This window comes from Ambystoma mexicanum, chromosome 4q, assembly GCF_040938575.1.
Source record: "Ambystoma mexicanum isolate Mex_15411 chromosome 4q, UKY_AmexF1_1, whole genome shotgun sequence".
Classification (NCBI taxonomy): domain Eukaryota; kingdom Metazoa; phylum Chordata; class Amphibia; order Caudata; family Ambystomatidae; genus Ambystoma; species Ambystoma mexicanum.
In genome coordinates, this window is record NC_090928.1 from 549,971,866 (window position 1) to 549,996,073 (window position 24,208).

A 24,208-nucleotide genomic window follows, 5' to 3' on the forward strand; every position below is an offset into this window, starting at 1 on the left:
TTCGAATAATCATTCCACCTTAAATATACAATCACATAGTCAATACGTAATATGATTGATTTCAACATACAATGCAGATGCAAACAAAAATAAGTGCAAGCTTACAATCTTCACACACTGACAGGTATCACTTGCCTACAAAACCTGCCCACCAATGGCCATAATCTACCACACAGGCGACACAACCAGTTCCGGTCACTATACTGCATGCATTGGAAAGTGCGTACAAACTTTGAATGAGTTGTAACGTAATTCGTTTGCTTTCTTGAATAAGAGGTCCAAAAATGTCCTTGCCAAAAGGCACTAAAGTGCGTAAAATGGCCATGCCACCCATGTATGCGCAGCCATCGCACACACAGTCTGCCAACATACATCGTTGATTTGTAATCCACTGCACATATAAATAGTAGATAGGGCCCATAAATGTACATTTATATATTGTGGCAGCTGTAAAATCAGTGCACCATGTGTAAGGTAGTAGCATGTATCCATGTACGTAAAAGTAAGTTTTGCGTAACTGCAACTATATGTGGGTGGCTGTGTCCATTCTCCATATTTTAAATGTGTGATGCCGAGCAATTCCTTTCATGCCAGAGTAGCTTACTGCACTTCCTAAACAAAGGGTCTCTTCAGGGGCTAACCATAGGAAACGCAAGTGGTGGCATGTTGCTCCCTAATGTGGAACAAGTGCTATAACCTACACCATATGGAAGTGTTCGCATGACAGCTCACTTCTTGTGCTCTACCAAGTGTAAAATGTCCTTCACAACCATTCTGTAAAGGTGACCACTCTCGGAGAGATGTAGAGTTGTAACTGTGTACGATGCAGCAACGTATGTTTATCACAACTTACCCAAAGGAGCGAAGGAGAACAAAACAAATACTCTGTAAACATATTTGTGGCATCCATATAGCAGTATCACAGTGTTGGCATGCATGGCTGCATTATGTTGTGATGGGTGTTGCCAAGGCCTACCCTCTTGTGGGAATGGCCTACGGCCTTTGGCCATGCACCCAAGATCCTAGGCCTTGGCCACACCCACCGCAGTGTAATGCAGCCATGCATGCAAGCATGTGGCCAGGTGCCAGAACGCACAAACATAACAAAGCCAGCAGCAGTCCTAACCAACCACCACAACATAATACAGCCATGCATACAATCATGTAACCAGTTAGCAGAATCCACAAACATAGCACAGCCTCCAGCACCCCTACCCACTTTCATTCACATACCATTTTACTACTTCCAACCAAACCACAAAATCTTCACAACATTGCCCTGCTCCCAACACTCTATTAACTACAAAGAATCAATACATCGTAATACAGTTCAGTACTCATCAATCTGCGCAATGGCCACAACCCACCCACATAAACCATCTGCTGGAACCCTATACACTTCTATACATGCAGTTTTTCAACAGTTCACCAAGTGGACACACAGCAGGACTGTTGACTCCATCATCTCCAGCCATGCACCCAAAACTGGAGGATGTGCTACCAATCACCACCCCCATGTAGCCAACAATGTGTACAATGCTGACACACCACACACACAAGGCAACAATGTGAAACCTACTTGCAACCAGTGGACATACTTTACGTTTCAAGGCCTCCAACCATGCATCCAAGGAGCTACACACTTACCACACACAACACAGCATACTAAACCCTATGCATAAATGCTCATGTCATGTGCTATCCACTCGCCATCTTCAATTGAGCCTGCCAGTAGTTACCACAGAAAGAGGTCGCCTCAGGCCTATCGTGCCTTAACGAAGGATACCTGCATTCACCAAACAAGGTATTCCCTGTGGCGGTACCCGCAAATTGGCGCAGTGCACATGGATACTGCTGTCACACCACTGTCTTCTTCCACCTAATAAAATATATCCGATGAAACACTTCTCACTCCCCCACCCTTTGCATCCCCTTTTCCCACCACCAAATGCCGAAAAGCATATTTTCCAGTCCCTTTCGGTGTCCTACGATCCTTGGATACAACATGGTGGCATTACCCAAAATTGTGACGCGCATCACGCTTCCCTCCAGCCATCCATCGGGCATGTCCAATGTCTGCTGACATCATGCCACACTCCAGCCCAATCAGACTTTTGACCGCGGTGTGAACAGGGAAATTGGATCGTGGAGCAGAGCCAGATATCATTAGTTTTTTGAGACATACGTTTTACCTGCTTTTAAAAAAACAACAGGACGGATCATGACCATATTTAGAAAAGCATGCTTTCGGGACCAAGCTGCCAATCCTGCCGAAAATGTGATGAAAATCCATGCAACGGTTGGGGCTGTATGCATGCGCAAAGTTTTTGTCCATTCAGTCTATGGAAAAAAAAAAGATTTGGGACTCCCCTTTAAGTTGGCCACCCTGGACGAAACCTCACCAGCCTTCCCCAAAAAATTCTGAGACGGCCCTATACTTTTTTTTGCAAAGTTTCATGCATATTCGTCCAGGGGGAGCGGTCGTGTAGTTATGGTTAAGTTGCTCAAACCATAGGAAGCCCAATTTCTGGGTAGCTTATAACTTTGCTCTCCCTGGACGAATTCTCACCAAACTGCAAACACAGTATATGGCCTGCTGTGAATTTATTTGCAAAGTTTGGTGAGGTTTCATCCAGTGGGGGGGGGGCAAAGTTATAGGGTGGCCCCAAAAAATGTATTTTCCATAGACTGAATGGAGAAAAACTTTGCTCACACCTACAGCCCAAACCGCTGGATGGATTTTCACATGTTTTTGTAAATTTGGTGGCAATGGGTCCAGTCCGTGGACTCACTTCCCTGTTTGCTCAGCGGACAGGACTCCAATTGGCTAGGAAGGCGCCGTCATGTCTGCGGACACATAACGTGTTTGCTGATTGGGTGGAGTGAAGCAGGAGGTGCATCACATTTCCTTGATGCGCCCACCATGTTGGATCTGCCAATATCCACAGACAACGTGGTGTGGAACAGAGCAGAAATCAAATTTTGGGGAGTGTGTTGGTGTGGAAGAGTGGCTGAAGATGGTGGGGGAGTGAAAGATGGGTCAAATGCTGTATTCTTTTAGGTAGAAGAAGGCTGTGCTGTGTTTGCGGTGTCCGTGGTCACTGCGGCAGTCCACGGACATAATAAACACTGGCCAGAATGTTGGGTATTTTAGCAACCTATGATGTATTGGTTTTGGGTAGTTAGTAGAGTATTGGGTGAAGACGGCATGTATTGAAGAGTTTGTGCATTGGCTGCAATTACTGTTTTAGTATGTTAAGTGAAGTGGATAGGTCTTGAGGTGGTTGTGTTATGTTTTTGGGTTGTGGTCAGTGGGCAGGTATTTGATTGCATGGGTGTGTTATGCTGCAGTGGTTGTGGCCAGGGCCTAGAGTCTTGGGTGCATGGCCGAAGCACATATGCAAGCAAACATTTTGACAGTGGTATGTGGGCTGCATAGGGGGTATGTTTTCAAATGTTTGTCTACTTGTTGCCAGTAGTATAATAGTATGTATAGGACAGTGGACGTGGTGTGTGGTAGTTGGTTTGTTGGACTGTGTTCAGAATGTTGGGTGTATGGTATTGTATGGCTGGCTCCAACTATTGTAGTACAATACAGGTATGCACTGAATGTTGTGACTCCAATCATTGTATACTTACTGTTTGCATTGTTGAGGCTGTATCCAGTTTTTTGCATGATTTGGGAAAACGTAACCAACATTGTTTTAGCATTCGCTGTGATAAAAGAAAAGATCACATGTTAGGGTAGGTAGTTTGTAATGAGTTATTGAATTGCATTGCAGACATTTCTGTACTTTGTGGACCCTCATAGTAAGTACTTTACAAGTACTGTCGGGGGGAAATTCTGCCGGGGTCGGCCGGGCCGTCCGCAGACCTCCGGGCAGGGAGGCCCCAACTCCTCCCGTGTATATCTCGGATCGAGACAGAGTATGAGGCACACACAAGGAGCAAGGCAACTTCTGCTGTTTATTATGCAAACGGCAGGGATGGGTCAAGGAGCGTACGCGTTCGTCCTGACACACACAATCGTGGGGCTCGCAGGCCCTTTTTACTGTATTATGACGCGCTACTTGCGTCACGTCAAAAAGTTTAGCAAAAAACCTATCGCCACTCTTAATTGGTTGCTCGAGTGGTAGGGTTAGTATAGTACACATATAGAGAATGATATTAGTGGACAAGGTGTAGTCAGGTGGTATATCTGGGTTGTCCCTACAATTAGATACATAAGAATTGTTACATGAAGACTCCTGAGGATTGGCTAATGTTACTGACGTCTGAGATGAGAGCCCCATGTTCTGATTGGTGCACCCGTGAGCTTCCCAGCCTGGGACCACCGTTGTTCCCAGCTCTCGGTGTACCTGTGATTGCAACAATGTTTCAATATGGGTACGTGCAGACAATGTGAGGATTTATTCATAGGTGGAAGGCTGACCGCTCCCACTGTAGCAGATGTCCATTGAGCCTTTCAAGTGTATTGGCCTGTATCTCGTAGCGAGGGACCCAGACGCCTTTTTCCTCCTGGGCTTTGGCATCTCGTCAGGTTCGGCTTGGTCACGTGGGGAGGGACCGTGAAAGAGGCAGAATTCTGCACAATTAATATTGCTTTTTCTACTGCGCGTCTGGTTTAATTTGCCGGCGTGACTTTAACGTTGGTGCGCGGGGTGCGAGGTTGCAACATCGTGCCTTTGATGATGTGTTCTTGGACTGTGAGTTTGCAACATTACGACCTTGGCTGGTTGCTCCACTGGGTTCTTTCTGCAGGATCAGCAACCTGACTCGTGCTTTGCTAATGTCCACGGGAGCTCTTGATTGAGGCCTACTTGGGCCTGGTGCATAATTAGTCCGTTTGGTGCATAGGTGCTTTTAGGTTATAATAGCATATATTTCCATGACCAGTATCGTGTTTCCAGTATATCTCTATGGTGGTAATGGGTTTCAAGAGAAGCGTGAGCAAGCGTTATAAATGAGTTCATGATGCGTCTTGCGTTTCTGCATTCTGAAAGCCTATATAAAAATAATAAAGATGCACGTCCGTGAATATGCCTGTCGCCTACGTCAGAGCACTGAGTATGTTCTTCGTGTAGATTGGTGTGGAAATGTTCAGTGTGTATATTTGTACAGAAGTGCTTCCCGTTGTCTAGGTCGTCATGGCATCTCTAACGACGTGTGGATTTTAGTCTAGCTGATCCGAACCGCAGGTGTCGGCATGGCCAGTGCGGGCTGTTGGGCAGGCAGATGGACACATCCGTATGTTTCTGTACCAGGGTATTTGGTCGTCTGGTAAATGGACAAACTCTTCTCGTGGCGGGTGTCTGGGCCGTGACCCTCTAGGCCAAGCGCGAGAGGTGAAGGACGGGAGCCTGGTTTTCCATTCTCCCACTTCAGTCCCCCCTCTGGTCGACTTGTCGACCACAAACATATCCTTCTCGTTATCTCCTCTTACTCTCCATATCTTAGTTATCCCTCCGAGGTGTCCATAATGGTTTACATGATCTTCAAATGACCAATACATATATTCACATGTTCCTCCAGGAGTACAGTATACCCATCTTCCTATGTAGCTCCTGGGGTTCCTTGGGTTCTCGATCTTCACTGATGGTGGATCTAGATGGTTGGTGATGATTTGGGTGCGCAGCTTCTCCCTCTCTTGTATTATCACCCCTGTATGCTGGCCATCATCTGCTGGCATCAAGGGGTGCATTCCCACCATTTCCAGCAACTCGTCAGTCGTGCGTGCCTTCCGGGCTTTCCAAAATCTAATTATGATCAGAGTAGCTCCAGCCAAAATAGTACACCCCACTATTATTTTCAGTCCATCTGACAGCCAAGATGGCATCCATGACCATAATAGTGAAAACCAGCTCTTATCCTTGTTTACACCGTTACTCTCGTCCATCATTTTGGAGTGCATCTGGGCCAATTGTGATACTGCTTCTGTCAGTGTACCATTGTCAGCATCGTTGGCAGGTATGAACGTGCAGCAAGATTGTCCTATCTTTGCACAAACTCCTCCTTCCATTGCTGTGAGAAGGTCCAGTACATATCTGTTCTGTAGTGCTACCATCCTTACAGCTCGCAGCTCCTCTTTAATTGCGTTGAACCCATTTACAGTTGAATTGATGGTCATCATTAGTTCCCATCTGGTTATTTGGAGCCATTTTGCGTTTGCGTATGCCTGCAGTCCCGGATGTATTATTGAGGAGAAAAACATTGCTGCTCTGCTGAATAGTCTGTGTTCTGGCGGTATTGACGTTAGTTCCGTTTCCGACCTTCCCCACAGGTAATTTCCTGTCAGTGGCTCTCCTTGTCGTTTTCTCCTATTTAGGACAGTATCCTCGCTGTTGGTCTTGTTCTCTTGCTCCTTCTGGAGTGGTGCAGATCTCTTTCGTCTCTTATCCCCTTCATCCATTTTAGGAAATTTCGCCACATTGACATGCTTCTTAGGTACCACTAGTGATGGTACATTGACGTGTACCATTGTGCACACACCATTCCACAGGGGAGGCAGTGTATGATATGCCTTTTCTCCACAGGCCCAATAATGGTCCATTATTACTGCTGTTCCCGCACCCCCCTCAGGTAACTCCATCACGCTTGCACAATTGGTGTTATATCCTACGTCCACCTCTCCTTTATGCTGGTAGCATACTTTGGGCGCAGTCAATGGTAATATTGTTATTGGGTCTTCATCTTCTTCTACCCACGTGAGCATTGGTACGTACTTGATCCACGTCGTCCAACATCGATGATTGTGTGTCTCGATGGTTGAGATAGTTTCTTTTGTTACCATGTTGCTGCCAATTACTCCTATCTCCCAGCTGTTGTCTAGATACACCTTTCCTGTTATCGTCAGTAGCGGCCTCTCCCAGCATCCTTGTTTACCCGGAACTTCAGTGGCGTACCAATCACATGGTAGATACTGCAGTGTTACCTTCTTTGTTTCTCCTTTTGCAGGGCCACTTGTTATGTATTTGAATGCTTCAGCATGTAAACTGGTCTTGTGGTAACTCAGATAGGTCTTAAGGAAGTTGTTTTCATATGGGTATGAGTCTCGTGTTTTCCATGTCATGTGCACTACTGTTCCTTGAAATCTTCCTTTCGTTTGGAACAGAGCCAAATATATTATGCACTGTGCTGTCTTTCCATCTATTTCAGTGGCAACAAATGTTCGTGAAGCGCTCATGGCATATGGTATTAATGAGCAAACGTAACAGCTATCCTCAGTTGTCTGCTTACCAATGCGGGTCATGTGCTCGTACCATATGTTGTTTGTGACGTGTGCTGAATCTTGTACATAATTATCAATACCTTTATTGTCAGAGTATGTGCTGCGTTTAACTCTATTTTGCTTGGGTGTAATGTTACTATTACCACCTGACGTAACACCTGTTGCAGCAGGGAACGGGGGTATATTAGGTTTGGGTGCAGCAATAAAATGGATAGCATAGCTGTACTGCCAGACAGAGGCAGCCAAGAACCCGGTGATCATAAAAATCCCTATTATTTTTATTACATATGCTAATTTCACCGGCATTTTGCTCTTACCTTGCTGCAGTCCTGGCAGCGTATTCTTGTGACGTTAAAGTTGCCCGCCTAAAAATTCTCAAAAGTGCTCGTTATTAAATGTTAGTTTTGTTTCTTTAACCCTTTAAGTGCCAAGGACGAGGTATCTCGTCCTTGGAAGTGCACACGCAGTGCCAAGGACGAGATAGCTCGTCCTTTTCGGCACCTTGTTTTGAGCGATCCCTGCAAAGCAGGGATCGCTCAAAACTGTAATCCAACCCCCGGGCTATGTGAGGGGGAGGTCCCCCCTCACTGCCCGGGGGTTGGATTTCCTTCAGTTTCACGCCGACGTGCGTGACGCACGTCGGCGTGAAACGGAAAGCAATTCCACCGCAGCAGCCATTTTCGGCTGCTGCGTTGGAGAGAGAAGGTGAGTGCCCTTCTTGTTCCGCCTCGATCTCCGGCTGTATTTCAAGCCGGAGATCGAGGCGGGTATCGTTGGAAAGGGGAGATTCTCCCCTTTCCAACGGTACCCATTGTGTGACTTTGCTGCCCGCGGATCGGGCGCAGGGCGCCTCGATCCGCGGGCAGCAACGTCACGGATCAAACGAAGATCCTTTTGTGACGCGTGGGGAGGGGGGGCTGCTTACTAGGTAAGCGGCCCCCTTCCCCCGTGGCCCCAAAGCATGGGGCCACAGCGCCAGGGACCCCTGGGGGCAGATGATCACTGCCCCCGGGGGTGGGGGGAAAAAAAAAAAAAAAAAAATCGAGGGAAGGAGGGAGGTGGGAGGGGGTTTTGGGCCCTGGGGCCCACTGGGCCACCAGCGATTGACCTAAAAGTGGTGTCCCTGGAAAGGGGACTTTCTCCCCTTTCCAGGGACACCACTCATATGCCGCATTGCTGGTCACGGATCAGCGCAGAGCGCTGATCCGTGACCAGCAACCCACTGAACCACCATGGATCTGTTTGCGAGTTGGGGGGGAGGGGGGCTGCTTCAGGTAAGCAGCCCTCTCCCCCCCCCCGGCCCCCAAAGCATGGGGACACATGGAAATGTACCCTGGGGGCAGATGGCTGGCCATCTGCCCCCAGGGAAATATATATAAAAAAAATAATAATAATCTGAGGGATGGGGGGAGGTGGGAGGGGGTTTGGGGTCCTGGGGCCCACTAGGCCACCAGGGATTGAACAGAAAGTGGTGTCCCTGGAAAGGGGACTTTCTCCCCTTTCCAAGGACACCACATATGAGGCATTGCTGGTCACGGATCGGCGCAGAGCGCTCGATCCGTGACCAGCAACCCACTAGACCACCATGGATCTCTTTGTGAGGTGGGGGGTGGGAAGGGGGCTGCTTCAAGTAAGCAGCCCTCTCCCCCCTCCCGACCCCAAAGCATGGGGGCACGTGTATGTGAACCCTGGGGCAGATGGCTGACCATCTGCCCCAAGGGAATGTAAAATAAAAAACAAAAATGAAATGATGGGAAACAGGATTGGGGGAAGGGGTGGGGGCCACTAGCCACCATGGATTTTTTACTGAATGAAAGGGAGGGGGTGTCCCCCCATAGGGGCGGGTGCCCCCCAACCAAAGTAGAAAGGGGGCACCCCTTGTAACCCTCCCTGGGGGCAGATATCTGTTCCTAGGGAGGGCCATCTGACCCCAGGGAGGGATGCATGAGGTGGGGCCCCCCCTATCTGCCCCCAGGGAGGGTTGCATGAGGTGGGGCCCTCCATTTGGGGTGGGGGGGGTTGAGGGCCACCCCCCGTTGCGGTACATCATGCGCTGCCAATTTAGGGTGGCCCTCAGCCCCCCCTAAAAAGCAGCCTGTGGTTTTGTAATTTTTTTTTTGTTTACCCAACTTTGCTTGGTGCAGATGGCCACATTAGTGTGGCTATCTGCCCCCAGGGTGCCCAAACCCTACTGCCCCATCTATTGGGGGTCCAGCCCCACCTTTTGGGGTGGCCCTCTCCCCCCTCACCCCAAATGGAGGTGGGGTGTACCTCACGCAGCCGTTTGGAGGAGGCCCAGGGAGGCCTGCATGAGGTGTGTCCCCCAGCCATTGGGGGTGGGGTGGGGGGGGGCACCCCAAAAGCTGGGGCAGGACCCCCAATAGATGAGGCAGTAAGGTTTGGGCACCCTGGGGGCAGATAGCCACACTAATGGGCCCATCTGCACCAAGCCAAGTTGGGTAAACAAAAAAAAATATACAACAAAACAGGCTGCTTTTTAGGGGGGGCTGAGGGCCACCCTAAATTGGCAGCGCATGATGTACCGCAACGGGGGGTGGCCCTCAACCCCCCCCCCGACCCCAAATGGAGGGCCCCACCTCATGCAACCCTCCCTGGGGGCAGATATCTGCTCCTAGGAAGGGGCATCTGACCCCAGGGAGGGATGCATGAGGTGGGCCCCCCCCTATCTGCCCCCAGGGAGGGTTGCATGAGGTGGGGCCCTCCATTTGGGGTGGGGGGGTTGAGGGCCACCCCCCGTTGCGGTACATCATGCGCTGCCAATTTAGGGTGGCCCTCAGCCCCCCCTAAAAAGCAGCCTGTGGTTTTGTAATTTTTTTTTTGTTTACCCAACTTTGCTTGGTGCAGATGGCCACATTAGTGTGGCTATCTGCCCCCAGGGTGCCCAAACCCTACTGCCCCATCTATTGGGGGTCCAGCCCCACCTTTTGGGGTGGCCCTCTCCCCCCTCACCCCAAATGGAGGTGGGGTGTACCTCACGCAGCCGTTTGGAGGAGGCCCAGGGAGGCCTGCATGAGGTGTGTCCCCCAGCCATTGGGGGTGGGGTGGGGGGGGGCACCCCAAAAGCTGGGGCAGGACCCCCAATAGATGGGGCAGTAAGGTTTGGGCACCCTGGGGGCAGATAGCCACACTAATGGGCCCATCTGCACCAAGCCAAGTTGGGTAAACAAAAAAAAATATACAAAAACACAGGCTGCTTTTTAGGGGGGGCTGAGGGGCACCCTAAATTGGCAGCGCATGATGTACCGCAACGGGGGGTGGCCCTCAACCCCCCCCACCCCAAATGGAGGGCCCCACCTCATGCAACCCTCCCTGGGGGCAGATATCTGCTCCTAGGAAGGGGCATCTGACCCCAGGGAGGGATGCATGAGGTGGGCCCCCCCTATCTGCCCCCAGGGAGGGTTGCATGAGGTGGGGCCCTCCATTTGGGGTGGGGGGGGTTGAGGGCCACCCCCCGTTGCGGTACATCATGCGCTGCCAATTTAGGGTGGCCCTCAGCCCCCCCTAAAAAGCAGCCTGTGGTTTTGTAATTTTTTTTTTGTTTACCCAACTTTGCTTGGTGCAGATGGCCACATTAGTGTGGCTATCTGCCCCCAGGGTGCCCAAACCCTACTGCCCCATCTATTGGGGGTCCAGCCCCACCTTTTGGGGTGGCCCTCTCCCCCCTCACCCCAAATGGAGGTGGGGTGTACCTCACGCAGCCGTTTGGAGGAGGCCCAGGGAGGCCTGCATGAGGTGTGTCCCCCAGCCATTGGGGGTGGGGTGGGGGGGGGCACCCCAAAGCTGGGGCAGGACCCCCAATAGATGGGGCAGTAAGGTTTGGGCACCCTGGGGGCAGATAGCCACACTAATTGGCCCATCTGCACCAAGCCAAGTTGGGTAAACAAAAAAAAATATACAAAAACACAGGCTGCTTTTTAGGGGGGGCTGAGGGGCACCCTAAATTGGCAGCGCATGATGTACCGCAACGGGGGGTGGCCCTCAACCCCCCCCACCCCAAATGGAGGGCCCCACCTCATGCAACCCTCCCTGGGGGCAGATATCTGCTCCTAGGAAGGGGCATCTGACCCCAGGGAGGGATGCATGAGGTGGGCCCCCCCCTATCTGCCCCCAGGGAGGGTTGCATGAGGTGGGGCCCTCCATTTGGGGTGGGGGGGGTTGAGGGCCACCCCCCGTTGCGGTACATCATGCGCTGCCAATTTAGGGTGGCCCTCAGCCCCCCCTAAAAAGCAGCCTGTGGTTTTGTAATTTCTTTTTTGTTTACCCAACTTTGCTTGGTGCAGATGGCCACATTAGTGTGGCTATCTGCCCCCAGGGTGCCCAAACCCTACTGCCCCATCTATTGGGGGTCCAGCCCCACCTTTTGGGGTGGCCCTCTCCCCCCTCACCCCAAATGGAGGTGGGGTGTACCTCACGCAGCCGTTTGGAGGAGGCCCAGGGAGGCCTGCATGAGGTGTGTCCCCCAGCCATTGGGGGTGGGGTGGGGGGGGCACCCCAAAAGCTGGGGCAGGACCCCCAATAGATGGGGCAGTAAGGTTTGGGCACCCTGGGGGCAGATAGCCACACTAATGGGCCCATCTGCACCAAGCCAAGTTGGGTAAACAAAAAAAAATATACAAAAACACAGGCTGCTTTTTAGGGGGGGCTGAGGGGCACCCTAAATTGGCAGCGCATGATGTACCGCAACGGGGGGTGGCCCTCAACCCCCCCCCCCACCCCAAATGGAGGGCCCCACCTCATGCAACCCTCCCTGGGGGCAGATATCTGCTCCTAGGAAGGGGCATCTGACCCCAGGGAGGGATGCATGAGGTGGGGCCCCCCCTATCTGCCCCCAGGGAGGGTTGCATGAGGTGGGGCCCTCCATTTGGGGTGGGGGGGGTTGAGGGTCACCCCCCGTTGCGGTACATCAGGCGCTGCCAATTTAGGGTGGCCCTCAGCCCCCCCTAAAAAGCAGCCTGTGATTTTGCATTTTGTTTTTTGTTTACCCAACTTTGCTTGCTGCAGATGGGCCCATTAGTGTGGCTATCTGCCCCCAGGGTGCCCAAACCCTACTGGCCCATCTATTGGGGGTCCTGCCCCACCTTTTGGGGTGGCCCTCTCCCCCCTCACCCCAAATGGAGGTGGGGTGTACCTCACGCAGCCGTTTGGAGGAGGCCCAGGGAGGCCTGCATGAGGTGTGTCCCCCAGCCATTGGGGGTGGGGCGGGGGAGGGCACCCCAAAAGGTGGGGCAGGACCCCCAATAGATGGGGCAGTAAGGTTTGGGCACCCTGGGGGCAGATAGCCACACTAATGGGCCCATCTGCACCAAGCCAAGTTGGGTAAACAAAAAAAAATATACAAAATCACAGGCTGCTTTTTAGGGGGGGCTGAGGGCCACCCTAAATTGGCAGCGCATGATGTACCGCAACGGGGGGTGGCCCTCAACCCCCCCCACCCCAAATGGAGGGCCCCACCTCATGCAACCCTCCCTGGGGGCAGATAGGGGGGGCACCACCTCATGCATCCCTCCCTGGGGTCAGATGCCCCTTCCTAGGAGCAGATATCTGCCCCCAGGGAGGGTTGCATAGGGTGGGCCCTCCATTTGGGGTGGGGGGGGTTGAGGGTCACCCCCCGTTGCGGTACATCAGGCGCTGCCAATTTAGGGTGGCCCCCCCTAAAAAGCAGCCTGTGATTTAGCATTTTGTTTTTTGTTTACCCAACTTTGCTTGCTGCAGATGGGCCCATTAGTGTGGCTATCTGCCCCCAGGGTGCCCAAACCCTACTGGCCCATCTATTGGGGGTCCTGCCCCACCTTTTGGGGTGGCCCTCTCCCCCCTCACCCCAAATGGAGGTGGGGTGTACCTCACGCAGCCGTTTGGAGGAGGCCCAGGGAGGCCTGCATGAGGTGTGTCCCCCAGCCATTGGGGGTGGGGCGGGGGGGGGCACCCCAAAAGGTGGGGCAGGACCCCCAATAGATGGGGCAGTAAGGTTTGGGCACCCTGGGGGCAGATAGCCACACTAATGGGCCCATCTGCACCAAGCCAAGTTGGGTAAACAAAAAAAAATATACAAAATCACAGGCTGCTTTTTAGGGGTGGGCTGAGGGCCACCCTAAATTGGCAGCGCCTGATGTACCGCAACGGGGGGTGGCCCTCAACCCCCCCCACCCCAAATGGAGGGCCCCACCTCATGCAACCCTCCCTGGGGGCAGATAGGGGGGGCACCACCTCATGCATCCCTCCCTGGGGTCAGATGCCCCTTCCTAGGAGCAGATATCTGCCCCCAGGGAGGGTTGCATAGGGTGGGCCCTCCATTTGGGGTGGGGGGGGTTGAGGGTCACCCCCCGTTGCGGTACATCAGGCGCTGCCAATTTAGGGTGGCCCCCAGCCCCCCCTAAAAAGCAGCCTGTGATTTAGCATTTTGTTTTTTGTTTACCCAACTTTGCTTGCTGCAGATGGGCCCATTAGTGTGGCTATCTGCCCCCAGGGTGCCCAAACCCTACTGGCCCATCTATTGGGGGTCCTGCCCCACCTTTTGGGGTGGCCCTCTCCCCCCTCACCCCAAATGGAGGTGGGGTGTACCTCACGCAGCCGTTTGGAGGAGGCCCAGGGAGGCCTGCATGAGGTGTGTCCCCCAGCCATTGGGGGTGGGGCGGGGGGGGCACCCCAAAAGGTGGGGCAGGACCCCCAATAGATGGGGCAGTAAGGTTTGGGCACCCTGGGGGCAGATAGCCACACTAATGGGCCCATCTGCACCAAGCCAAGTTGGGTAAACAAAAAAAAATATACAAAATCACAGGCTGCTTTTTAGGGGGGGCTGAGGGGCACCCTAAATTGGCAGCGCCTGATGTACCGCAACGGGGGGTGACCCTCAACCCCCCCCCCACCCCAAATGGAGGGCCCCACCTCATGCAACCCTCCCTGGGGGCAGATAGGGGGGGCACCACCTCATGCATCCCTCCCTGGGGTCAGATGCCCTTTCCTAGGAGCAGATATCTGCCCCCAGGGAGGGTTGCATGAGGTGGGGCCCTCCATTTGGGGTGGGGGGGTTGAGGGCCACCCCCCATTGCGGTACATCAGGCGCTGCCAATTTAGGGTGGCCCCCAGCCCCCCCTAAAAAGCAGCCTGTGAATTTGCATTTTGTTTTTTGTTTACCCAACTTTGCTTGCTGCAGATGGGCCCATTAGTGTGGCTATCTGCCCCCAGGGTGCCCAAACCCTACTGGCCCATCTATTGGGGGTCCTGCCTCACCTTTTGGGGTGGCCCTCTCCCCCCTCACCCCAAATGGAGGTGGAGTGTACCTCACGCAGCCGTTTGGAGGAGGCCCAGGGAGGCCTGCATGAGGTGTGTCCCCCAGCCATTGGGGGTGGGGCGGGGGAGCCACCCCAAAAGGTGGGGCAGGACCCCCAATAGAGGGGGCAGTAGTGTTTGGGCACTCCGGCGCCAGATTGGCACACCAATGTGCCCCTGTGCACAAAGGGGAGTTGGGTTACCAAAGGAAAACAGTGAAATTGTTGGAAGGTTTTTTAGGGGGGGCGGTGGAGCACCCCAAAGGGTTGGGAAAGCTGAATGGGGCGTTAACCCCCCCCCTGCCCACAATGGAGTGGGTGCCATGTCATGCAGCCCTCCCTGGGACCAGATATCTGCTCCTAGGAACGGACGCCTGAGCCCAGGGAGGAGTGCAGGACAGCCTTCCCCCTTATCTGCCCCTTGGGAGGGCTACATGAGATGGGCCGCCCCTCAAATTGGGGTGGTGGTGGAGAGGTGCAACCCCCCTCACGTTAGAAAATTCCACAGTGGTGTAGGGGGCCCCTCCGCCCTCACAAAAGGGCAGCCTGCCATTTTGAATTGGGTTCTTCGTTTACTATACCTGCCTTTGCGTAGAGGGGCACATTGGTGTGCCAGTCTGGCGCCGGGGTGCCCAAAACGTACAGGCCAATGCTACAGTGGGGCCAATATGGGTGGTCTGGTATGTGGGTGGGCTGACACAGATAATATATGTTTTGTTCTTCCCTTTACAGGTCTTGAGCAGTTCAAGCTTCTCCCTTTTTATGTACGTATGAAATTTTGCTTATTCCAACATTTGATAGTGGGTGGAGGGCACATTGCTATTGGGGTGGGGGTGAACAGGGCCTGTAGTGTTCTGTTGTGAAGGAAGTGGGTGCTCTGGGGAGGTATTGGGGTGGCCAGGAACACACTTGTCCAGGTTGCGGACAAAACGCCCCCCAGTGCAGCTGAACAGTGCTGTTTCCCTGGGAGGGAAGTTTGCCAATTAGCCATCTGTGCAATGTTTGTTTTGTGTGCTGGGGGTTGCCATACACCCATTGGTCTTAGGCCAGTTTGCTATCACTGTGCAGTCCAGCCTTCTGTGGAGGTAGATGACAGAGAAGTTTCATGTATGTGGTGGAAGGAGCTGAAAAATGTACAGATATATGCCAGACAGTTCGGATGTGTTATTGGTAGGCAAAGCACTGAATGTAAATCTTTTATGATTCTGTTGCAGTTGCGGCTACAGAAAAGCTTATGCTGACTTATGTAAGTACCACATATATTACTTGGTAATGTGCGGGTGGAGGGTTACTGTGGTGGAAGAAACTGTGGCTGCAGTGTCAGTGGTATGGGGGAGAAAGGGTAGGAGGGCGGTTCGGGGGCCAGTGATGGGAGTGCCTTGCATTGAGGAAGGTGGCTGCTTTGCAGAAGGAAAAACTGGGCAACATAAGTAGCAGCTCCTTTTCAAAAATGTTGCCGGTAGTAATGCAGATGGTCATTTTGTTATGAGCATGGTACGCGTACTTGATACAGAGAACACTACTTTTACTGCAACGATCACCATTTCTGTGGTCCTTTTCCAGCAGTCGTCCCAGTGAGCCCCGCCTGGCTCCCCATCCTTTTGCAGGGGGAAAACCTGTAACGCAGGGTAGCTAGAGGGGCAGGAGGGGTGGGGGATTAAGTCATTGCCTTGGGCGTCCATCTCCCAGATGGATATTTTGTCCCTCAAAAGCAGCAGTGGGTGCAGGGTGCCCCGGCACGGTCCCCATCCCGTCCTAGAGGGGAAAGCTGCAGTGCTGGCCAGGCAGAGATGTAGTGTGGTGGTGGTTGATGTGTGTGACCTTGGCTGCCTCTCGGCCTTGGTAGTTGAATGGCCCCAAGTTCACCAGTACTTTAGGAGCTGCGCCCCAATTACTCACAATCAAAGAGTCCAAATGTGCATGCATGTGTAATGAAAGGGGCACATTCTGTCAGAGGAACTATATTCGGAGAGGTTACAAAACACCCTTGCTGCACAGGTCATATCCTCTGTCAGACTAGTCACCCTGCCAAAGTGTAATGGTGTAGCATGTGGAAGTCACTTTACTACCGTGCAGTGCAGGCGGTGGGCCACAGGAGCAGACAACCTTTACTGATTACAATTGCCCCAGCAGAACTGTGTTATTGGCACAAGGTGACATACTGTCTTCCTCACCTCCTTCCCCTAAAACACAAGTGCCAATTACGTAATGACCTACTGTAAATTCACATGAGAGGTGCATGTCCGAATAGGTGAAGTGTGTGTCTGGGAGTGTTACAAGAGCCATGTGTTCACACAATCATTCAGCTAGTTGGTAAACTGTATGTATAGGCATATTCATGGGGGTTCACTTGTTTCCATATCATAGTGACGATGAGGGTTGTGTAGATAATTGCCTACTCTTTCACGCAAAGGGCTGCACGATTTTCCGAGGGCCAACCACATCTGGCTCTCAAAGGGATGCCCTCCTGGTACATTGGTTTGGGGTTAGGGGGAAGTGCTTTCACCAGCTCAGAGGAGCCATCAGCGATGTCCATGCAAAAGGAGATGCAAACCCAACACCCTACAGTGGTGCACCTGGGAGGAAAAGATTTAGCGTCTGTGGGAGGGGAAGGGATACATGAGCTGCTAATGGAGGAACTGGAATGGATAGCACAGATGTTTCCAAACAGTGATGGGTTGGTGCCAGATTTCCGGGATTTATTTATTTTTATGTTTTTTCTGCAGGATGCCATATGCCCACTTGTCTTATTTCCATTTCCAATCCGTCTGCAGTCTAGCCTTCCGTAGTGGTAGATGACTGAGAAGTGTCATGGAAGTGGTGGAAGGAAGTGAAAAATGTACAGATAGTTGCCAGACAGTTTGGATGTGTAATTGGTAGGCAAAGCATTGAATTTTAATCTTTTATGTTTCCTTTGCAGTTTCGGCTACTGAAAAGCTATTGCTGACTTATGTAAGTACAACATTTATTACTTGGTAATGTGGGGGTGGAGGGTTACTGTGGTGGAAGGAATTGTGGGTGCATTGTCAGTGATAAGGGTGGGAAAGGGTAGTGGGGAGGGTCGGGGGCCAGTGATGGGTGTGCCTTGCATTGAGTAAGGCAGCTGCTTTGCAGAAGGAAAGGTTTGGCAGCAAATTTTAAACATTTTTTTCCAGTAGTTATATAGATGGTCATTTTTTCTGAGCATGCTATGCACACTTGTTACAGAGCTCATTCCTTTCACTGCAAAGTTCACCATTTCTGTGGTCCCATTTCAGCAGTGGTCGCAGTGTGCCCTGTCAGGGTCCCCATCCTTTTGCAGGGGGAAAAAACTGTAACGCAAGGTAGCTAGAGAGGGGGGTGTCATTGGCCTTGGTCGTCCGTCCCCCAGGTGGATATTTTGCCTCCAAATTCAGCAGTGTGTGCAGGGTCCAATCCCTTCCAGGAGAGGAAAGCTGTAGTGCTGACCAGGAAGCTATGTAGGGTAGTGGTGGGTGATGGGTGTGACCTTGTCCACCTCCCTTCCTTGGTAGTGAAGTGGCCCCAAGGTCACTAGTGGTCCTGGAGCTATGGCCGAAACACTCACATTGAAAGTGTCTGAAGGTGCACCCATTTGTGGTAAATGTGGCACATTCTGTCAGGGTACCTATATTCACAGAGCGTACAAAGCACACTTCCTGTGGACTTCATATCCTCCGTGAGACTAGTCACCCTGCCAAATTGTAACGATGTAGCATGTGGACGTCACCTTACCACCGTGCTGGGCAGGCGGTGGGCCACAGGAGCAGACAACTTTTACTGATTACAATTGCGCCAGCACAACTGTGTTATTGGCACAAGGTGACATACTATCTTCTTCACCTCCTTCCCCTGAAAATAACGTGGCAATTATGTGTCGACCTACTGTTATCTCAAATGAGAGGTGGTTTCCGAATGGGTGAAGTGTGTGTCTGGGATTGTTACAAGAGTCATGTGTTGGTGCAAATGTTGTGTAATGTGGTAAAATGTATGTGTAGCCATAATCATGGGGGTTTTCCTGTTTCCATTTCCTAGTGAGGATGAGGGTTGTGTGGATTTTCGGCCACTCTTATATCCAAAGGGCTGCACGACTTTTCCGAGGGCCACCTACATCTGGGTCTGGAAGGGATGGCCTTGCGGTGCATTGGTTTGGGGTGGGGGGGATGCGCCTTCACCAGCTCCGAGGAGCCATCGTCGCTGCCCAAGAAAAAGGAAAGGCCCCCCCCCCTGACCTTATAGTGGTTCACCTGGGAGGAAATGATTTTGCGTCTGTGGGACGGAAGGGGGTACGCGAGCAGCTCATGGCAGACCTTGAATGGATTGCAGAGAGGTTTCCAAACACTGTGGTGGCCTGGTCCCAGATGATTCCCAGGATGGATTGGAGAACTGAAGGGAATAGAAGGGCCATCAACCGCTCGGTGTGGAAAATGAATGGCGAGTTCACTAAACTGACAGAGGGCAACACCAGAATACGGACCATTCACCATGGCAATATCAAAGGTGCTGTGATGTTTCACAGAGATGGGGTGCACCTTTCCAAAACAGGCATGGAGCTGTTCATTGGAAACATAATGGATTTTGCCCAGACGCTATTTTAGGGGGAGTTTGCCCAGTGACTGATGGACACACTGGAAGATCTGAAAGGTGAATAGAAGTGGTAGTAAGTATGTTGGCAGTGAGACTTCCACTTTCTAGCAATTGTTTGCATTCATGGCATGTCAAAGCATTTAGTATGTTTCTGCTACTTATTTCTTTGGTACCCATCACTACTTGCTTCAGCCTACATCAATTTGCTTGGCCTTGCAATAATTTTGTCCATGTGAGCTTTCCCCTTACAATAGACACCCCTATATGAATGAGCAGGTGTTATTGTCAAAAGTGTGCCAGCAGTTGGCCGGAAGGGCCAGCCGTGTACTGTATTTATCTTCCCTCTCTGCTTCTTCATTGCCTATGGCTTTTCAACTCACCCAATCACTAATACGTTGCATGGTTCCTTCTCACCTCGATTTCCCATCCACAAGCATCCCATGGGGGAGGGCATGGTGCAAAGCATGTTGGCTGTTTCTGAATAGGTAGTGTGGCTGAAATCCTCGTCCCCACGCTTGTATTTCTGTACAGTTTAGCGGAATAGTACATTGGCCATAGATTTTTTGTTCTCTTTCTTTTAGGTGCAGGTGTGTTGTAGCTGTCTACACACTTGTAGGAAAGCAGTCAGCTGGTCCTTAGCATTTCACGTGAGTGTTTGCAAAGTACTACTCTGTTTATTGTAGCGTGCAGGGAGTACGTCATATTGCAGAGGGCTGCTACTGTTAGTGAGCAAAGTCTGGACCTTTTGGTGTACCTGTGTGGAGTAGGTTTGTGGCACTGAATACCACTTACTGTGCTACGTTCCATACTTTCAGAAGCACACATACTTCTTGTTTCAGTCTTCATCTGGTCTTTGGGCATTGAAGGGTTCCATAGCGAAGGTACTCATGGCTTCTCGGCGATCAATGTCTGGTGCGGAGGCATTAGCTGTAGTGATGGAATCTGGCTCAGAGCAAGGCACAGATGTGTACATGCATTCTGAAACAGATAGTGCTTCTGAGGGGCAGGAGGGAAGTGATTGGGGAAGTGAGATGGCCATTGACGAAAGTCCCTCCTCCCACTCATCATCGTCATCATCTGATGATGAAGAGGAAGGAAGAGTGCGTCCACCTTTTCGCACACTTCCCACACGCAGGGGACCTGTAAGGGGGAGGGGACGTGCAAGACTGCCACGCAATGTGGCAGTTCCTGACATGACTCAAGAGTCGCTCTGGGTGCCTCCAGCAATGGCTCAGCCTGTTGTGCCCCCTTTCACTGGTATATCAGGGTGCACAGTGAATACAGAAGGGTTTCAGCCTATTGATTTTTTCAACCTTTTTGTTGATGATGGGTTCATTGCAGACGTGGTTGAGCAAACCAATTTATACGCTGCACAGTTCATGAGGTCTAGGGGTCCCACTCTGAAACCCCACTCCAGAGCACAAGCATGGGTACCCACAAACGATGTTGAAATGAGACAGTTTTGGGGTCTCATTTTGCTCATGGGAATTGGACACAAGCCGTCTGTCGCAATGTACTGGACTACTGTAGCACCACTTTATTGCCCGTTTTTTTCAGCTACAATGAGCAGAAATCGCTTTCAAGCACTGCACCGTATGTTGCACTTCAATGACAACTCGGCAGCATTACCCAAAACGGACCCAAACTTTGATAGGCTGTTCAAACTTAAGCCATTTCTGGACCATTTCACTCACCGATTTGCAGAGGTGTATGTTCCTAGCCAGAACATATCCATTGATGAATCGTTGGTGTTGTTCAAAGGTCGCCTTGTATTCAGGCAATACATTCCTAGCAAGAGATCACGATATGGGATTAAAATGTACATGTTGTGTGAAAGTACCACTGGGTATGTCAGCAGCATGAGAGTCTACACCGGTAAAGACTCTACCCTAAACCCTCCGGGCTGCCCAGCCCATTTAGGGACAAGTGAGAAGATTGTTTGGGATCTTCTCACACCATGGCTCCACAAGGGACATCATTTGTATGTAGACAATTTCTACACCGGAATTCCACTGTTCAAGGAATTGTTCAATGTGGGCACACTCGCATGCGGTACAATCCGCAGTAACCGCAAACGCTTCCCCAGACAACTTGTGTGTAAGAAGTTGGCTAAGGGACAATGTATGGCATTGCGGCAGGATGAATTGTTAGCAGTGAAATTCTGCGACAAAAGGGATGTGTACATGCTAAGTACTATTCATGATGAAAGTACTTCAGCTGTCCCTCTGCGCAGGCAGACTCAGCAAGTGTTGAAACCCAATTGCATTCTGGATTACAACAAGTACATGGGTGGAGTAGACAAAAATGACCAAGTGCTTGAGTCATACCACGCTGAACGCAAGTCGCGTTTCTGGTACAAAAAGTTAGCCACACACATTGTGCATATGGCAACGTACAATGCTTATGTGGTGTACCGTGCAGCTACTCCACAAAACAAGCTCTCCTTTTTGGATTTTGAATTAGAAATTGTTCAATCTCTGGCTAATGTTCATGTACAAATTCCCTCCTTTCCAGAGGTCGAAGATGTAGCCAGATTGCAAGAGCGACACTTTGGTGATTATGTTCCTCCCACTGCCACGAAGGCACAACCGTACCGAAAATGTAAGGTGTGTACAAAACAAGGAAAGAGGAAGGATACTCGGGTGTACTGTCCCCAATGCCCTTCCCAGCCTGCCCTCTGCTTTCAGCCTTGTTTCCTTTTGTATCATACAAAGGAAAAATATTGGGAGATCGACTGATTTCCGAAAATGCCCATCATTCCTTGAAAGGGACCCTTAGCCCCTGAAATCGTGCATGTCTTGTAAAGGAATGGCACTCTTGCACCCTGCCCTGGAGGAGTACCTTCAATGAAAATGCAACAGGATGTCAACTCACTTCACTTGATTTAGCGTGCATTCACGAGCATCGCTAGTCCTGCTTCCTCCACTCGAGGCCTGCCTTGGAAAGGCAACCACAGCCGTAGCTTTCCCTTGAGGCCTGCCAAGAAAATGTACATCAGTCTAGATCCCTCAGCTCAAAGCGTGACTTGCAAAGGAACGCTAATCAGGCTCCTTCCATTGGAGGCGTGCCTACGAAATAGTAATCATTATGAGTCCCTGTACTTGAGTTGTGCCATGCGGGTCTTTCCCCTTTGGCGTGCTTTGGCAAGCAATGCTAGTCCTGCCCCCTCCACTTGAGGCCTGCCTGGGAAAGAGACATCACCCCCGGTACCTTTCCCTTCAGGTCTGCCTCCTAAGGAAAAGGCAGTCTAGCTCCCTCTGCGCGTGGTGTGCCTTGCAAAGTAACGCAATGCTTGTTACGTCCAAAGCAGGCGCATCTTTGAAAGAAATGCCACTCTAGCTCCCTCCACTTGAGGTGTGCCTTGGAGTAGGTGGGGACAGCACTCTGCTTTACTCCCCTTTGGCGTGCTTTGGCAAGCAATGCTAGTCCTGCCCCCTCCACTTGAGGCCTGCCTGGGAAAGAGACATCACCCCCGGTACCTTTCCCTTCAGGTCTGCCTCCTAAGGAAAAGGCAGTCTAGCTCCCTCTGCGCGTGGTGTGCCTTGCAAAGTAACGCAATGCTTGTTACGTCCAAAGCAGGCGCATCTTTGAAAGAAATGCCACTCTAGCTCCCTCCACTTGAGGTGTGCCTTGGAGTAGGTGGGGACAGCACTCTGCTTTACTCCCCTTTGGCGTGCTTTGGCAAGCAATGCTTGTCCTGCCCCCTCCACTTGAGGCCTGCCTGGGAAAGAGACATCACCCCCGGTACCTTTCCCTTCAGGTCTGCCTCCTAAGGAAAAGGCAGTCTAGCTCCCTCTGCGCGTGGTGTGCCTTGCAAAGTAACGCAATGCTTGTTACGTCCAAAGCAGGCGCATCTTTGAAAGAAATGCCACTCTAGCTCCCTCCACTTGAGGTGTGCCTTGGAGTAGGTGGGGACAGCACTCTGCTTTACTCCCCTTTGGCGTGCTTTGGCAAGCAATGCTTGTCCTGCCCCCTCCACTTGAGGCCTGCCTGGGAAAGAGACATCACCCCCGGTACCTTTCCCTTCAGGTCTGCCTCCTAAGGAAAAGGCAGTCTAGCTCCCTCTGCGCGTGGTGTGCCTTGCAAAGTAACGCAATGCTTGTTACGTCCAAAGCAGGCGCATCTTTGAAAGAAATGCCACTCTAGCTCCCTCCACTTGAGGTGTGCCTTGGAGTAGGTGGGGACAGCACTCTGCTTTACTCCCCTTTGGCGTGCTTTGGCAAGCAATGCTAGTCCTGCCCCCTCCACTTGAGGCCTGCCTGGGAAAGAGACATCACCCCCGGTACCTTTCCCTTCAGGTCTGCCTCCTAAGGAAAAGGCAGTCTAGCTCCCACTGCGCGTGGTGTGCCTTGCAAAGTAACGCAATGCTTGTTACGTCCAAAGCAGGCGCATCTTTGAAAGAAATGCCACTCTAGCTCCCTCCACTTGAGGTGTGCCTTGGAGTAGGTGGGGACAGCACTCTGCTTTACTCCCCTTTGGCGTGCTTTGGCAAGCAATGCTAGTCCTGCCCCCTCCACTTGAGGCCTGCCTGGGAAAGAGACATCACCCCCGGTACCTTTCCCTTCAGGTCTGCCTCCTAAGGAAAAGGCAGTCTAGCTCCCTCTGCGCGTGGTGTGCCTTGCAAAGTAACGCAATGCTTGTTACGTCCAAAGAAGGCGCATCTTGGAAAGGAATGCCACTCCACCGCCTCTAGTTGAGGCGGGCCATGGAGAAGAAGGGTGGAGCACTGTGGGTCACTCCCCTATGGGAGTGCAGCTTGCTCCTGTTCGGGATTGCCTTACAAAAAAAAAACGTCTGGAAAACCCCATCCGCTTCTGGCGTACTTTGGACAGGAACCCAAATCTGGCTCCTTCCACTTAAGGTTTGGCAAGCAAAGAAAGGCCAGTCCCGCTCCCTCTACTCAAGCCGTGCGTTGTGGAAGACCAGAACGGCATTCAGGTTCCCTCCACTCAAGGGGTGTTTTTTCAAAATATTACACGCCACTTTGGCTCCTTCCCTTGAGGTCTAAGTGTCATGAAAGTGGTACTTGGACACCAACTATATGGCAGCGGTGTCTTGCGTACCTCGTAAGATCCTGCCTTGTTTATTGTTTTACCTCGAGTAATGTTAT